At 43.4% G+C, this 18,025-nt stretch overlaps 2 pseudogenes; both read left to right on the top strand.

The window, feature by feature from the left end:
- Nucleotides 1-3,418: 3,418 nt before the first annotated feature.
- On the top strand, nt 3,419-10,586 carry LOC118529908 (UBX domain-containing protein 2B-like; annotated as a pseudogene).
- A 4,234-nt stretch (nt 10,587-14,820) lies between these two features.
- On the top strand, nt 14,821-15,229 carry LOC118529912 (large ribosomal subunit protein eL34 pseudogene; annotated as a pseudogene).
- The last annotated feature ends 2,796 nt before the right edge of the window (nt 15,230-18,025 follow it).

The following is an 18,025-nucleotide window of genomic DNA, read 5'->3' as shown; positions in this document are numbered from 1 at the left end:
CCTAAACCACACAATTTAGCGTTTATGGGATACTATGTGATCTGAGCCAAAATGAAGTAAGTAGAAGCACATCGTGAACAGCAAAGCAGTAGGGGCTCAATATATTTTTGTTGAATTATTAATCCCAGAGCAGTGATGATTGTTGGCCCCTGTTTATCAATCACCTGGAACTAGGAAGGGAGGGTTCTCCCATACCATTTCTGCCAACTCTAACCCTCTTAGGCAAGAGGAGACAGATTGTTTTGAAATTCCTGGCATTACGGAGCTTTGAAATCTGTTTAAGGAGTGTCTCCCCAGCCTGTAGATTCTGAGAATTGCTCCACTCATATGGATAGACCCTGTAGCCAGATTTGTTCTACATCACTTTGCTTCCCAGAAATGTGAGAGTGAGACAAAGAGAGCAGCAAAGAAAGCTATAAACTACAGAGGGAGAGGAAAACATCTACTCAGAGAAGCAGCACAGAGAAACTAAGCAGTTGTTTCCAGGCCCCCTTGTGAGGCCCACTCCCCCTTCTGCCCTCAGGCTGCAGAGGACGCCTTGGCCACCTTCCAAAGAATTCCCACCCAACTTTTTTTTTTTTTGCCTAAGAGTGTATCTCTGTAAATTGCTACCATAAGAACCTTGACTAATACAAAATCTTTTTTAAAAATTAAAGTCTGAAATGGAAAAAAAAAAATTATCCCATTCGCTGAAACAGGAAAAAAAGAGAGAGTATATACCTGGAACATTTTGAGAAATATATGAAGAAAACCCGAGAACTTTAAGGACATTAACAATGACCTAAATAAATGAAAAGTCAAAATGTTCCTGATGAGAAGATTTGATATGATGATGATGTCAATTTAATGCAATTTCCATCAAAATCCCAATGGGGAGATTTTGGAACTTAACAGGTTGATTCTGAAATTCCTCTGGAAGACTCACATGAGCACAGCCAAAACATTTTGAGGGAAAAAAAGAGTAAGAGGCACTAATAGGGGCCTTGCCTTAGCAGTAGCAAAATGTCCTGTAAAGAAAGCAGCAGTAACCACAGCAGCATGATACTGACAAAGAGGTAGACAAAAATGGTTAGATCAATAGAGCACAATACAGGAATAACCATGATTACATGGATTTTTTTTTTTTTTTGCTATATGTGATCAATTGACTTTAATGATACAAATAATGAGTTGTTCAATCGTTTGAGGACAATGAGCTGCCCAAAAATAAAAAATGCTCCGCTGCACCTTCCAAGCATATGACTAAAAGCTCCCAGCACAGCACAGACCTGGTATTAGAGAGGTACAGCTCATCCACCTCAGGCTTCACTGTCATGTTCGTAAGTGTGAGGAGAGCGGTGAAATGTAACCAGCTGTCACTGGTAGCACCCTGACTCCTTTAATCTCCCTGGGGTAGCCTCTGCAAAATGCTTGTGATCAAAGGGGTAAGGAAAGGTGAGCTGGTTACCAGGTTAGGCAGCAGGGGTGGAGTTCTAGAAGGGAGGAAAGAGTCGTCATACAAGAATGACAAAGTCAGAGGGACCTGGGTGGCTCAGTTGGTTGAGTGTCCGACTCTTGATTTAGGCTCAGGTCGTGATCTCAGGCTTGTGAGATCCAGCCCCTCCTCGGGCTCCATGCTTGGTGGGGAGTCTGCTTGAGATTCTCTCTCTCTCCTTCTGCTCCATTCCCCACACACACACACTGGTGCTCTTTCTCTCCTTCTCCCTCTCTCTCTAAAATAAATGAATAAAATCTTAAAAAAAAAAAAAATGACATGGGCGCCTGAGTGGCTCAGTCATTAAGTGTCTGCCTTCAGCTCAGGTCACGATCCCGGAGTCCTGGGATCAAGCCCCACATCGGGCTCCCTTCTCTGCAGGAAGCCTGCTTCTCCCTCTCCCACTCACCCTGCTTGTGTTCCCTCTCTCGCTGTGTCTCTCTCTGTCAAATAAAATATTTTTAAAAAATAATAAATAAATAAATAAATTTTTAAAAAATGACATGGGCTCCTGGGTGGCTGTCGATTAAGCATCTGCCTTCGGCTCAGGTTATGATCCCAGGGTCCTGGGATAGAGGCTCCCATCAGGCTCTCTGCTTGGCAGGGAGCCTGCTTCTCCCTCTCCCTCTGCCTGCCGCTCCCCCTGCTTGTGCTCTCTTTCTCTCTGCCAAATAAATAAATAAAATCTTAAAAAAAAAAAAAAAAAGTTATCTACCAGAGAATACAAACCTCAGAGTCCTGGTCCCGCTTGCTTCTGATACCTTTGGAGCATGCAGGCCCCTAGACTGTTGCCCACAGGGGAACAGAAGTAACAGTTCCTTATTAAGACATGAGCCATCATCTTAGATCCGGACCTCACTGCTGAGGTGCTCCAGCCTCCTGCAGCAGACCAGATGATGCAGACCTAAGGATGCCTCCAAAATGAAAAGTTCACACTTGAAATTGAGTTGTGGGTCGGGAGGGTGAAATTAGATGATCTACTTGTTCCATTAACTAGGTATCTTCATGGAGTGGGAAAAGGGGGCAAATGGAAGAGAATGAAGAGGTGTGAATTATCACCTGCAAAAACAGAGTTGTGTTAGAGGAGTTTGCGCTCTAGGGGCGTCCATGTGTCTGGCACGGACAGCCCCAGGACCCAGTGGTCAGAGGCAGTTCTTGCCACATAAGTTACCACACATTGATTCTCTTGGCTCTGCTACCAGACCTAGCCACAAAAGACTGCCCAGGAATTGGCCTGGTTACCAGAATCAAACATATGGAATAAATCAGCAGCATTACAGGAGGTCTGGCATGAGAACGTGCATTAGACTGTGACCAAGTGAGCCCATCAGAGCCTGGTTCCCAGAGAGACTGACACAAGGCACACGAAGGGAAAGCCAGAGAAGCAGAAGCCAATCTCAGCTCGGGATTAGAGAAGCCAGGGCCTGAGAATGGCTGCCTGAAAAAGAAGCAACAAAATAAGAATATCGCAGTGACCCAGCAACAGCTCGGAAAGCCCAGCCTGGGGAATTTTGCAGTTCTGCAGAAAATGAACTGAGGGAGTCCCTGGGTGGCTTTATAGTAAACCCAAGGTCATCTGAGAGTGCCTTTAATTCTTTTCATTGTCTCTCCTGGAAACCTCTGGGATCATAAGGGAAGGGGTTTCAGAAGTGCTGTAAGAAAGATGGGGACCTTGTGGTTCAAAAGAGATGAACCAAAAGCTACATCCCTCATTCAAGCTGCTTGGGAAAGCACAGAAGCTGGCTGGGGAATGGGGATGGAGGCCCCTGGGAGAAGAGAGGAAAGCAGCAGGATCCTGGAGAGCAAGAAGGCCTGTGGGCAAAGTCGGGTACATATGTGACCCGTGTCTTCCATCCCAATTCTTCCTGCACACAGGCTGGAGAGCGGAGGGCCATGGTCCACAGCAGGGGAGGGAGCTGCAAGTGTAATAGCATAAGACCCGCAATGGGGGACAAGGAAAGCCAAGAAAAGTTGCGATCAAAGGGCTTCGGGTGTCCAGGCCCTGGGGAAGGGGAAAGGTAGTGGCTGCTTTGCAATCTTACTTCAGAAAGTGAGAGCAGTGGGGCGCCTGGGTGGCTCAGTCGTTAAGCGTCTGCCTTCAGCTCAGGTCATGATCCCAGGGTCCTGGGATCAAGTCCCGCATCGGGCTCCCTGCTTGGCGGGAAGCCTGCTTCTCCCTCTCCCACTCCCCCTGCTTGTGTTCCCTCTCTTGCTGTCTCTCTCTGTGAAATAAATAAATAAAATCTTAAAAAAAGTGAGAGCAGCCTTTCATTCTCTCATTCATTCCACAAACATTGACTGAGCCCTGACTGGGTGCCAGATCCTGTACTGGATTCCCAGGAAATAAAGGAGACAACAGTATGGCTCTTGTTCTCTAGAAGCTGGGGGTAAGGTGGAAGGACAGACACCCACAATCACATTTCAACATTGTGTTCACTTCCTGTTGTTGCTGTAACAAATTACACCCAACTTAGTTGCTTAAAACAGCACACATTTGTTATCTTACAGCTCTGAAGGTCAGCAGTCCAAAATGGATCTCACTGGGCTAAAATAAAGGTGTGGGCGGGCGGTGTTCCTTTCTGGAGGCTCCAGGGCAGAACCTGTTTCTTGTCTTTTCCAGCTTAAAGAGGCTGCCCACTTTCCTGGCCCCCTTCTATCTTCACCCCCAGCGGTGGCCAATTGGGTTTTTCATCGCATCAATCCCTCTGACACTAACTCTTCTTCCTCCCTCTTCCACATTTAAGGCCCCTTGTGATTACATCAAGCCCACCCAGATAATCCAGGATAATCTCCATATTGTAAGGTTGGCTGTTTGGCAACTTTAATTGCATCTGCAATCTTAATTCTCCCTTGGTATCTAGCATAACATTTGCACAGGTTCCAGGGATTAGGACACAGACATCTTGGGGGGGAGGGAGGAGGCCTTTTATTCTGCCTACCATCAACATGATGAGTGTTATGGTATAGATAGTTCCAGTCCAAGATTGCAAACAGAATACACGCTGTAGCCTCTCCCTTCCATCCCAGCTGGTTAGAAATGAAAACATACAAAAGATATAAAAATAAGTAATATAGAGGCGCTTGGCTGGCTCAGTTGGAAGAGCATACGACTCTTGATCTCGAGGTTGTAAACTCAAGCCCCACATTGGGTGCGGAGATTACTTAGAAATAAATCTTAAAAAAAAAAGTAATATAAATTCATAATCACCCTGGACGACAAGGAGAGCCCCTGGTGGACCAGAAGCCATGAGAATTCCCTAAAAGCTGGATGGCAGGTAGGAACTGGTCAGAGAAGAAAACCACGGCCCAAAATGTGCAGAGCAATCGACTGACCGCCACAGGAGTTGAAAACAGCACCAAAATCACTCCAAGGCTCAAAGGGTGGATCCTGGGAGCTTTGGGGCTCAGAAGTCACCAACAAGGCACTGATGACTCAGGGTGCCAAAATAGGCAGCACCAAGCATGTTAACCAGCCCCCACACACTCCCCCTTCTTGTCTCCTGGGGCCGAGAAACTCCAGCAAGCTACCTGCCTCCAGGTGAGAGCAGTGGATATGAGATCATTAGGTGAAAGAAAGGACCTTGTTCCTCATAGCTGGTGACACCTAGGAGGAAAGGGAAGCACATTTGCGGAAGATGAGCGGCCAAAATTCTCCCCCATCAGTATATGCCTCCAGCCAGTTATTGACAGTGTATCACAACGTGCACCATGCCATTGTCTCATCCCCCTTTTTGCTAAACAGCATAGAAATGGAGAGCGCAAACAGTCTAACAGGAAATCTCAGATAAAAGCTGAGTTTCTAATGAGCAATTATCAAACATAAGAAGAAAATCAACATCTTGAAAGAACTATCAAATCCAGCGTAGAGAAGAACTTTCACCCAGTGAAATCGCTCATAGAGCAAGAACAGGACTTCAGAATAATTATAACATTCTTGGAGGCAAAAAGATAACACATGCAGTTAAAAAAAAAAAAACTGAAAAACTGCACATGATTATGAGACAACAAAAACGCCTCAATAGAACCACCAAAATGGGCACTGTTTTTGTATCACGTGGTACAAGACAAAATGCAAACATGATTATTCATGTACTTATTTCATATTCAAAATATGAAAAATTGAACATGATTATGAAACAAAAACCCTTCAATGGGACAACCAAAATGAGCAATATGTTTTTGTACCACACAGTACAAGACAAAATACAAACATGATTATTCATGTACGTATTTCATATTCAAAATAGGAAAAATTAAACATGATTATGAAACAACAAAAATCCCTCAACAGAACAACCAAAATGGGTAATATGTTTTTGTATCACACAGTAGAAGACAAAATATGGGAAGTATTTATTGAAAGGAAAATCTAAGATATATGGAGGACCAATCTAAAACTTTCAGTATCAGCTAATAAGAGTTCTCAAGTAGAGGGGTGCCTGGGTGGCTCAGTCGGTTAAGCGTCTGCCTTCAGCTCAGGTCATGATCCCAGGGTCCTGGGATTGAGCCCCGCACCGGGCTCCCTGCTCAGCGGGCAGTCTGCTTCTCCCTCTCCTTCTGCCCTTCCCCCCACTCTCTCTCCCTCTCAAATAAATAAAATCTTTAAAAAAAAAAGAGTTCTAAAGTAGGAAATAGAATGTGAGAGGAAGTTTTTATTTTTTTAATTTATTTTATTCCATTTAAATTCAATTAATTATAGTGTATTATTAGTTTCAGAGGTAAAGTTCAGTGATTCATCAGTTTTATATAACACTCAGTACTCATTACATCATGTGCCCTCCTTAATGCCCATCACCCAGTTACCTTATCCTCCCCAGCCCTCTCTCCTCCATCAACCCTCAGTTTGTTTCCTTTTTTTTTTTTTTTAAGATTGTATTTATTTATTTCACAGAAAGCGAGCACAAGCAGGGGGGCAGCGGCTAACAGAGGGAGAGGGAGAAGCAGACTCCAGCTCAGCAGAGAGCCCAACTTGGGGCTCTATCCTAGGACCCTGGGATCAGGACCTGAGCTGAAAGCAGATGCTTAACCGGCTGTGCCACCCAGGAGCCCCTCTGTTTGTTTCCTACAGTTAAGAGTCTTTTATGGTTTCTCTCCCTCTCTGATTTCATCTTGTTTTATTTTTCCCTCCCTTCCCCTATGATCCTCTGTTTTGTTTCTTAAATTCCACATATGAGTGAAATCATATGGTATTTGTCTTCCTCTGACTGACTTATTTCGCTTAGCATAATACCCTCTAGTTCTATCCACATCATTGCAAATGGCAAGATTTCATTCTTTTTGGTGGCTGAGTAATATTCCGTTGTATATAGATACCACATTTTCTTTACCTATTCATCTGTCAATGGACATCTGGGCTCTTTCCATAGTTTAGCTATTGTGGGCATTGCTGCTATAAACATTGGGGTACACGTGCCCCTTCAGATCACTACATTTGTACCTTTGGGGTAAATACCCAGTGGTGCAATTGTTGAGTTGTAGGGTAGCTCTATTTTCAACTTTTTGAGGAACCTCCATACTGTTCTCCAGAGTGGCTGCACCAGCTTGCATTCCCACCAACAGTGTAGGAGGGTTCCCCTTTCTCCACATCCTTGCCAACATTTCTTGTTTCCCGTCTTGTTAATTTTAGTCATTCTGACTAGTGTAAGGTGGTATCTCATTGTGGTTTTGATTTGTATTTCCCCGATGCCAAGCGATGTTGAGTGTTTTATCATGTATCTGTTGGCCATTTGTACATCTTCTTCTGCCCATTTCTTGACTGGATTATTTGTTCTTTGGGTGTTGAGTTTGACAAGTTCTTTATAGATTTGGATACTAGCCCTTTATCTGATAAGACATTTGCAAATATCTTCTCCCATTCTGTCAGTTGTCTCTTGGTTTTGTTGACTGTTTCCTTTGCTGTGCAAAAACTTTTTATCTTGATGAAGTCCCAATAGTTCATTTTTGCCTTTGTTTCCCTTATCTTTGGACATGTGTCTAGCAAGAAGTTGCTGCAGCCGAGATCACAGAGGTTGCTGCCTATGTTCTTCTCTAGGATTTTGATAGATTCCTGTCTCACGTTTAGGTCTTTCATCCATTTTGAGTCTAGTTTTGTGTGTGGTGTAAGGAAATGGTCCAGTTTCATTCTTCTGCATGTGGCTGTCCAATTTTCCCAACACCATTTGTTGAAGAGACTGTCTTTTTTCCATTGGATATTCTTTCCTGCTTTGTTGAAGATGAGTTGACCATAGAGTTGAGGGTCCATTTCTGGGTTCTCTATTCTGTTCCATTGATCTATGTGTCTGTTTTTTTGCCAGTACCATACTGTCTTGATGATGACAGCTTTGTAATAGAGCTTGAAGTCCGGAATTGTGATGCCACCAGCTTTGCTTTTCTTTTTCAAAATTCCTCTGGCTATTCGGGGTCTTTTCTGGTTCCATACAAATTTTAGGATTATTTGTTCCAGCTCTGTGAAAAATGTTGATGGTATTTTGCTAGGGATTGCATTGAATGTATAGATTGCTCCGGGCAGCATAGACGTTTTAACAATATTTGTTCTTCCAATCCATGAGCATGGAATGTTTTTCCATTTCTTTGTGTCTTCCTCAATTTCTTTCATAAGTGTTTTTTGGTTTTCAGAGTACAGATCCTTTACGTGTTTGGTTAGGTTTATTTCTAGGTATCTTATGGTTTTGAATGCAATTGTTAATAGGATCAATTCCTTAATTGCTCTTTCTTCTGTCTCATTGTTAGTGTATAGAAATGCAACTGATTTCTGTGCATTGATTCTATATCTTGCCACATTGCTGCATTCTTGTATGAGTTCTAGCAATTTTGGGGTGGGGTCTCTTGGGTTTTCCACATAGAGTATCATGTCATCTTCAAAGAGTGAGAGTTTGTCTTCTTTGCTGATTTGGATGCATTTTATTTCTTTTTGTTGTCCGATTGCTGAGGCTAAGACATCTAGTACTATGTTGAACAACAGTGGTGAGAGTAGACATCCTTGTCATGTTCCCGAACTTAGGGGAGAAGCTCTTAGTTTTTCCCTGTTGAGAATGATATTCGCTGTGGGCTTTCCATATGTGGCTTTTATGATATTGAGGTATGTTCCCTCTATCCCTACACTATGGAGAGTTTTAATCAAGAAAGGATGCTGTACTATGTCAAATGCTTTTTCTGCATCTATTGAGAAGATCATATGGTTCTTGTCCATTCTTTTATTAACGTAGGGTATTACATTGATTGATTTGTAGATGTTAAACCACCCTTGCAGCACAGGAATAAATCCCACATAGTCATAGTGAATAATCCTTTTAATGTACTGTTGGATCCTATTGGCTAGTATCTTAGTGAGAATTTTTGCATTCATGTTCATCAGGGATATTGGTCTGTAATTGTGAGAGGAAGTTTTATTCAAATAAATAAAAGAGAAAAATGTCCCAGGAAGAAAGAAAACCATGAACCTTCAGTAGGAAAGAGTCCACCAAATGCCAATCAGGATCCTTTTATAAAACCAAAGTGCAGATCTATTGTGACGCAGTTGCAGATGCCAAGTATGGAGGAAATCCTGACAATTTCCAATGAGGGGGAAAAAAAGATGAACTACAAAGTTATGACCATTGTATTGACAGGAAGTCTCCCATTGAAAAGCAGGGGCAAGAGAAAAAGAGAGAATTTTTAAAGTTCAGGGGAAAATATCTTTTTTTAATGGAAAAAGGCCTTTATTTTTTATTTTTTTACATATTTTTAAGGAAGCTCTATACCCAATGTGGGGCTCGAACTCACAACCCCGAGATCAAGAGTTGCATGCTCTAACAACTGAGCCTGCCAGGCGCCCCAAGAGGAAAAATCTCTTTGAATCTAGAATTACATACACAGCCCAAACATCATTCAAGTGTGAAAATAAAAGGACTTTTTTAGTTGGGTGGGGAGGAACCAGAAGTTTAACACTTACAGACTTACTCTGAAGTAAATGTAAAGGAGGCTAGATCAGCACTAAGAAAAAATGAATCCGAGAGGAAGAAGTGAGGAGGCAAACAACAGTGGTAAACGAAGACTTTAGTAAGTTCATTCAAACTAAAAAGTAGGAAAAAATAGGCACACAGGCACACACAGGAAGGAGGAAGGGAAAAAAGAAACAAAGGATAAGAGTGAGGGAGCTGGCTGGAGAGGGCTGGAGGATAAGAGAGGAGGTCTACAGGGCCAAGGCCCCCGAGCACACAGGATTTGCAGAAATTTTTTTTCTTAAGTAGGCTCCACACCCAAAGTAGGGCTTGAAGTCAAAACCCTGAGATCAAGAGTCATATGTTCTACCGACTGAGCCAGGCAAGGGTCCCAGAATTTACAGAATGTAATAAGAATGGGAAGACCTGGGGCCCCTGGGTGGCTCAGTTGGTTAAGCGTCCGACTCTTGATCTCAGCTCAGGTCTTCATCTCATTGTTGTGAGTTCAAGCCCCACATTGACCTCCATGCTGGGTGTGGAGTCTACTTAAAAAAAAAAAAAAGTGAAGACCTTGCAAAGAAACCTAAAAACAACCAAAGTGATGATGTATCAAGAAATAAATTCGCCTTGGCAGAATTAGTTAAAAATGAAATGAAATGCAAATTTTCCAAATGTGACAGACCTACAGTTACAGTCTTTAAAAGCACATGCACACCACCTCAAAGGTTTTCCTGCTATTGGAAATATGTTCCCTTGGTTGAGGTGCTGCCCACCACATCACTCCGTTGTAAGGTTCTATGCAAATGAACATGAGTACAGGGGATCACATGTAATTCAACCTTCAACTGGAAAAATTGTGAATGAACTTTTCAAAGAGGCAAGGGAACATGGGACTGTCCCTCTGAATGAAACCACAAGAGCTTTGACTGATGACAAATCAAAGTCATTTGCATGTGGAGGGTACAGAGTGGGGCATTTCTTTCGTAAGCAGTCTGACTACATCTATGGAGAAAATCAGCCACAGGATGTTCAGATTTTGCTTATAACAGTTTCAGCAACAGCTTCAGTTTAGATGATGGGGAGCTGAAACCATACAATGACCCAACAAATGCTCAATTTCTGGAATCTGTTAAGAGAAGGGTGACTCTGCATGTATGCCTGAAATCCAACAACTTATATTAGAAATCCTTTAATGTGACATTACTGCTGGCAGAAGATTTCAAGAGACTCCCCTGCGACTTCAATGACTGGCTCATGGTGGCCAAGTGAATTTGGATATGGAGGATCATCAAGATCAAGCATCCTAAAACCTAGAATAAGGTTCAGGGCTTTTAGTGGAAAAAGGCAAAAACTTGGAATCCTCACACCTGACATAGTCAGCACACCTTCCTCCCAGAAGAGGAAGAGAAGTCAGTACTTAATGTAGTTGTGCTTGTTGATGATTCAGGGCCAACAAAAATTCAAACCTGGGGCACCTGGCTGGCTCTGTCAGTAGACAATACGACTCTTGATCTCAGGATCATGAGTTTGAGCCCTACATTGGGCATAGAGATCACTTAAAAAATGTTTTCAAACCCTGTTAGCAGATGACAGTCATTTGATACAAAGATTCAATAGTGCACACAGGTTCCTGGATCTTGGGGACTTTTTTGTACAGTCTTGTCCTGAATTTGCTACTTAAAGAAGACTTTATTCTTATGACTTCATTTCCAGAGAGCTGATGAAAAGCCAAAAAGCAGATATTCTTAATACAGATGATCCTTGAACATTGCAGGGGTTAGGGGTGCTGACCCCTCCCCCCACAACTGAAAATCCATGTATAACTTTGACTTTCCCAAAACTTAACTACCAATAACTTACTGCTGACCAGAGCCTTAATGATAACATAAAGTCAAAGAGCATGTATTTTGTATGCTATACGGATTATATACTGTATTCTTTTCATAAATCTAAAGAAAAGAAAATGTTATTAAGAAAATCATAAGGAAAAGAAAATACATTTACAGTACTGTACTATGTTTATCAGGAAAAATCTATGTATGAATGGACTCTCACAGTTCAAACCCATGTTGTTCAAGATCAACTATACTATGATGCTTGAGTAGCTAAAATAATATTGCTCTTATCCATGAAGTAGTGGGTAGGAAAGATTATGTGCCATATTAATTAATATAATAAAATACTTCCAGCATTAAAGCAATCAAATTATTTTTATTACTTTTATAAAAACATTTTGGTCTTATTCTGTCTTCCAGCCTGAGTATAGATAATATTGGACTAGGGATGGATCTTGAGATTACTGTGTTTGAGTTTTTAGTTGCAGGGCTGCCTTATGGTGATAGCCTTTTTTTTTTTTTTTAAAGTAAACTCTACACCCAACATAGGGCTCAAATTCATGACCCCAAGAGCAAGAGTCTCATGTTCTACTGACTGAACTAGCCAGGTGCCCCACGGAGATAGCTTTTAAATATCTAGTCAACCCAATTTATTACGTGCTTAGTGTTAATGTAACAACATTTACTTGCAGAAAAATGAACAAACCCCCGTTTTGATGAATGCATTTGGTAGAATTTGCACTAAAATTTCTTGGTGCTTCATTGATCAGTAGCTAGTAAGAAATCTTTTAATGAAATTAAGTTGAAAGTTTTTCTGTGATATATACCAAAAAGTATCTGTATTCTGATTTTGAAATAGTTTGATCATATAATAATTATTTCTCCCATTTAGATTTTTTAAAAAGATTTTATTTATTATTTAATTGAGAGAGAGAGAGCATGAGCAGGGGGAGCTGCAGGCAGAGGGAGAAGCAGACTCCCCGCTAAGCAGGGAGCCCAACAGGGGATTTAGTCCCAGGACCCTGAGATCATGACCTGAGCAGAAGGCAGACGCTCAACCAACTGAGCCACCCAGGCACCCCTTCTATTTAGATTTTATGCATCCTTTTTACTTATCAATTTAGCTCCATTACTAGTATCAAAAAATACAATTTGGCGTTGTATTTTATAGAGCTGTGACCATCATAAACCAGAAATAAAAGGACGTAAACGTCAGTAGTCCTTGAGGATATGTGATAAATATTGATACTTTATTTTTACTTTACTTTATTTTTATTTATTTATGTTTTAAGGTTTTATTTTTACTTTTGTTTTTTTTAAAGATGTATTTATTTTAGAGAGAGAGAGACAGAGCCCGCGCACGTGAGCAGGGGGAGGGGCAGAGGGAGAGGGAGACAAGCAGACCCCCCCATGGAGTGGGGAGCCCAACAGGCATCTCAATTCCAGGACCCTGAGATCACGACCTGACCCTTGCTCAGCAGGGAGCTTGCTTTTCCTTCTCCCTCTGCCTGCCGCTCCCCCTGCTTATGCTCTCTCTCTCTCTGACAAATAAATAAATAAAATCTTAAAAAATCAAATCAAATCAAGGTGACAGCGGGGGGCTGCATTTTTTTCAGGAGGCTCTAGGGAAGAATCACTTCCTTACCTTTCCAGCTTCAAAAGCCTGCCGCATTTCTTGGCTCATAGCCCCCTTTTTGCACCTTTCTGGCCCTTCTTCCATAATCCCATCTCTCTGGAACAGCCAGGGAAGGTTCTCTGTTTTTACGGATTCATGTGATTAGATTGGCTCACTGGATAATCCAAGATTATCTTTCCATCTTAAAGTCTGTAGGAACCTCAATCATACCTGCAAAGTTGAGTGGCCTTTGCCACGTTAATTAACACATCGCAGCTTCCTTCTGGTAGCTCCAGGAGAAAACCTGTCCTTTGTCTCTTCCAATTTGCAAAGGATGCTGGCATCCCCTTGGCTCAAGGCCATATCACAGCAGTCTCTGCTTCTGGCCTTACATCTTCTACAGTTTTTATTCTTTTGCCTGCCTCTTACACGGATCCTTGTGATCACATTTTTTAAATAGTTATTTATTTATTTTAGAGAGGGTTAGAGGGCCAGAAGGAGAGAGAGACTCCCCGCTGATCAAGGAGCCTGATGTGGAGCTTGATCTCACAACCCCGAGATCATGACCTGAGCGGAAATCAAGAGTCTGACCCTCAACCAACTGAGCCACCCAGGTGCCCCTCCTTGTGATTACATGTAGCTTACCTAGATGATCCCGAATAATCTCCTCATCTCAAAAAGCTTGACTTCATCATATCTGCAAAGTCCCTTTTATCATATAAGGTAACCTATTCACATATTTGGGGGCTAGGACATGAACATTTTTGGAGGGTCATTATTCTGCCTACCATAGCCTACCTTTACCCCCAAAGTTCGCATCCAACCCATATAAATGCACCCCATCCAAAGGCGCTCAAAAGCCTCAACCCATGACACCATCAACTCAAATTCCAAAATTTTATCAGAATCTCACCATCTCAAAAGTCCCAAATCTCGTTATTTAAATTATTTAAAGTTTGGGTGAGGACTTGGGTATGATTCCTGGGGCACAATTGCTCTCCATCTGGGCACCTGTGAACCTACAAAACAAGTTCTCGGCTGCCAGATATAATAGTAAGACAGTCCTGGAATAATAGTTAGAGACGTTCCCATTCAAAAAGCAGAAAATGGAATGAACGAAGGAGCCACCACTGTCCCAAGCAATGTAGAAGCCCAGCCAGGCAGCTGGTCTCTGCCCCTCCCCTCTGCTTGTGCTCTTTTGCTTGTGCACTCTCTCTCTCTCAAATAAATAAATCAAATCTTTTTTTAAAAATGACAGAAACAAAGAAATTGCCATCTTCACAAGTGTCCTGGGGCTAGAATGTCTTCCTTTAAAAAAAAAAAAAAGATTTTATTTATTTATTTGACAGAGAGAGACACAGAGAGAGAGGGAACACAAGCAGGGGGAGTGGGAGAGGGAGAAGCAGGCTTCCCACGGAGCAGGGAGCCCGATGCGAGGCTCGATCCCAGAACCCTGGGATCATGACCTGAGCCGAAGGCAGACACTTAACAACTGAGCCACCCAGGTGCCCCTAGAATGTCTTCCTTATCAATGGACACAGTTTCATCTCCTCAGCAGGGCATATTTGAAGAACAGTGGACAGGAGGGTCCACGTGGCCATGTAGCATTGCGGTGGATGCGCACACTCTGGAACCAGACTTCTGGAGTCCCTATCCTGGCTCTACCACTTATTAGGGATGTGACTCTGGGTAAATTATTTAATCTCTCTGTACCTCAGTTTTCTCATCTGTGCAATGGGTGTGATATCAGTGCATGTCTCATAGAATGGTTATGAGGATTGCATGAGCTTTTACTTGTAACGTGCCCGGCCCATAGTAAGTTCTATATATGTGTTTGTTTGTTATATAAATACTTAAATTAACAAAAGAAGATTATTTGGCGTGGGGAGTGTGATTTCTAAGAAAAAAAAAGCTAACGGTAGGACTGGAAATAAAATCAAAGAAAGCGCTCTTCCAGGGACGGCGTCTATCAGGCATTCAGAATGGTCCAGCATTTGACCTACCGTCTTAGGCTGTCCTACAATACAGCCTTTAACAAAACTAGGCTGTCCCGAACCCCTGGTAATCGAATCGCTTACCTTTATACCAAGAAGGTTGGGAAAGCACCAAAATCTGCATGTGGCGTGTGCCCAGGCCGACTTCGAGGAGTTCATGCTGCGAGACCTAAAGTCCTTAGGACGTTGTCCAAAACAAAAAAACACGTCAGCAGGGCCTATGGCGGTTCCATGTGTGCTAAGTGTGTTCGTGACAGGATCAAGCGTGCTTTCCTTATTGAGGAGAAGAAAATTGTTGTGAAAGTGTTGAAGGCCCAAGCACAGAGTCAGAAAGCTAATTATAAAATGAAGTTTTTTGAGTAATAAAAAAAATCAAAAGGCAAAAAAAAAAAAAAAAATCAAAGAAAGCCCTCAGAACATAAAGGTAAAAGAGTTTCAGTACAATGCATAAGACATGATACCATCTGTGAGGGAAAAAGCTATTTCTACAAGGTATGTGTCTGTGTGTAAACTCATAGAAATGTGTCTGGCAGGATACTTAGCTCCCTGGAGGGGACGGCCAAGGAGAACCTCAGCATTCATTTCCGTATTTGAATCGTTACCATGAGAACATATCTGTGTGTTCTTTGTGAAACTTTTTTTTTTTTTTAAATCAACGTTAAAGAACAAAGCGCCCAGGAAGCAGCGAGGAAGACTAGCAGGCTCTGCCGTCTGGGAGTGAAGGGAAGTCACAGAAGAGATGACATCAGAATTGGATCTTCAGGGAGGCGTTGCCTGAGGGAAAGAGATTGCTGCCGAAGGGGCAGCTGGAGAAGAAAATGACGTGTTTGAGGAAGGATGGGAATTTGTCTGAGCAGAGTTCTGGTGTGTGTGGTTGGGCGGGGAGAGGAAGGGAGGGACAGGTCTGAGATCGGGCTGTGCGGATGCGTTTAGGGCCGGTTGTAAAGGGCTTCCATGCACACAGAGGGGGTTGAACTTTGTGGAGACAACTTTTTAAGCCGCTTCAGCGGCATGATCACAAAAGAAGTATCCTTGGGCAGCCAGGTGGCAAGTGGACCGGAGAGGTAGGGAACGGGTGCGTGGGGACTGGTTAAGGAGGCTGCCGCCCTGCCCCTCGAGAATTGCCCCAGAAGTGACACAAGAGCGTCTGTGTCCGGACGGAGAAAGGGCTTGATTTTAGAGAGAATTAGGAGGAGGCGTCCACAGCACCTGCCTCTCAGCATCGACTCCCCGTTTTCGTGGTAACTGTATCCTGCTTTGAGGAATCACCTTTTTTCACCTTTAGCCTTTGTGCTTTTGGCTCTGGGCTCCCAGGGTAGGACACAGGATGCAAGTCATTAACACATTCTGTGCCCTCAGCCACCTTTCCTGGAGGAGCACATGATCCCAAGCAGGACAATCAGGCCCACCAAGACCCATTCTGGGACATCCAGAAGCCAACTCCCTCCTGAGACCAGGTGTGAGATGATGGGAACCTGGAGCTGCTCAAGCCGCCATGTGCCCAAGGGAAGGCGAGTCTATAGCTGGATCTTGGCAGCATCTTTGGAGCCCCAGATCAAGCCAAACCTTAGCCAGCTGTGGCCACAGACTTCTCACAAGCCAATGATTTTTTAATTAAATTTAATATAATTTGGTTTGAGGACGCCTGGGTGGCTCAGTTGGTTAAGTGTCTGCCTTCAGCTCGGGTCATGATCCTAGGGTCCTTGCTCAGCGGGGAACCTGCTTCTCCCTCTCCCTCTGCCTGCCGCTCTCCCTGCTTGTGCTCTCTCTCTCTCTTTCTCACTGACAAATAAATAAATAAAATCTTTTAAAAAAATTAATTTAGTTTGGTTTAAGTCAGTTTGAGTTGCATTTTCTGTTCAAACTGACTCACTTAAGAGCATTCAGTGTTTCTAATGATTAGCCCTGGGAACAAGGAGCATCTCTGAAATCTACTGCTCTTAGTCTCATGGTAAGAAATGAGGACAAAAAGATGTCCTTAGCCACTGTCAGACCCTCTTAGGGAGGGGAGGATGTGTCGTTCTGATTTGCTAAGTTAACAGAATGCAATAAGGCTTTAGAGATTCTGGAAGGGGTGGCCCAGACCAGTGTGACTCCCAGACTTTGGGATTTCACAGAATTCAGCAGCAAAATTACAAAGACAAATGTTAGGGTCCAAATTAGAATGCCAAGTGTTTTGTTTTGTTTTGTTTTTAAAGAGAGAGAGAGAGCAGGGGAAGGGGGGGCATGGGGAGGTGCAGAGGGAGAGGGAGAACAAGAGAATCTCAAGCAGACTCCCCATTGACCGTGGAGCCTGTCCCAGAGATCATGACCTGAGCCCAAACCAAGAGTCAGATGCCCAACCGACTGAGCCACCCAGGCGCCCCTAAAATTGCCAAGTTTTAATTTTGTTAAGTAATCATAAAAGAATATCATATCATAAAATATCATAAAAGAAATACTTTTAATCTCTCGCTTTCTCACACATACACACACAGAGAAAGGATAACTTTCAAATAAAGGATATCCCTTTAAAATGAACACCTCTGGTGGCTTTGTGAAAGACTCACGTTGTACTCACGTTTCTCTCTCTGTCTCGCGTACATGAAAACTTTTTACTAGCATTGCCTAGTGGAGAATCCTGTGCGCCTCGTTAGAGTCCCCACCCCTCAGATGTCATCCACATCCCTGGGACAGGGAAGTCTGAACAACACAGGGTCCCAGACCTAGGAGGAGGATTGCAGATCCCAGGGAAAGGCCTCACTCAAGGCAGGGAGGATCTGGCAAGGGAAGCCAGACAGCCAGAGCATGAAGCTTGGAGAGACTTGAGGAAAATTTCCCCTTCCCACCACTACCCGAGCCCAACCAGCCCTCTCGCCACCAGTCCATTGCCTGAGTAGGGACCCCAGGAGCCCTGAGCACAGATAAGTTGCAGTGCTGAGTCTAGATGAAGGTGCTGGGAGAGACTGGAGCCTGTGAACAGACAGCAGGAGCAGTCTCGCTGGGGATTCAGCATCAACAGAGACTGGGGCCAGCTCCAGAGTGAGGAGGTGGGCTGCTCTCTTGTGCCCTGAGGAAGAATAGCTCCTTCAGCTCAGCTCAAAGAGGGGGAAGACATTAGCCTGAAGGTGAAGGGATGGGAGTCTCTCCCCTCCACAGCCCCTTCCTGGGGCAGGCACTTACCCACCCAGTGAAGCGGGGTTCATAGG

The sequence above is a fragment of the Halichoerus grypus genome, chromosome 4 (genome assembly GCF_964656455.1).
Source record: "Halichoerus grypus chromosome 4, mHalGry1.hap1.1, whole genome shotgun sequence".
Lineage (NCBI taxonomy): Eukaryota > Metazoa > Chordata > Mammalia > Carnivora > Phocidae > Halichoerus > Halichoerus grypus.
This window is presented reverse-complemented; position numbering and strand designations above follow the sequence as displayed.